A 342-nucleotide genomic window follows, 5' to 3' on the forward strand; every position below is an offset into this window, starting at 1 on the left:
TCGCATTATTACTAATTCTAGCAGCAAACTTGGTATTATATTAATTGCAGGATAGTTATTTTGATCGAAATGGTTTACAGTTTTATATATATATATATATTTGGCTGGATTGTTTGACTGAAGGTTTTGGGGTCGCATCCCTCTGTGAATGGCAGAATAGCCATAACCGTATGGTTATGGGTTTGCATCCTTGACCATTTTAATGCCCTAGTAACTGCTGTTTCTGCTGCACGCCTCCATACAGTCCTCTCTCTCTCTCTCTCTCTCTCTCTCTCTCCCCACATCGAGGCACATTCCCGGAATACCTTTTTCTCTCAGTCACTCGTTCCCCTTTACCTCATT

The sequence above is a fragment of the Brienomyrus brachyistius genome, chromosome 5 (assembly GCF_023856365.1).
Source record: "Brienomyrus brachyistius isolate T26 chromosome 5, BBRACH_0.4, whole genome shotgun sequence".
NCBI lineage: Eukaryota > Metazoa > Chordata > Actinopteri > Osteoglossiformes > Mormyridae > Brienomyrus > Brienomyrus brachyistius.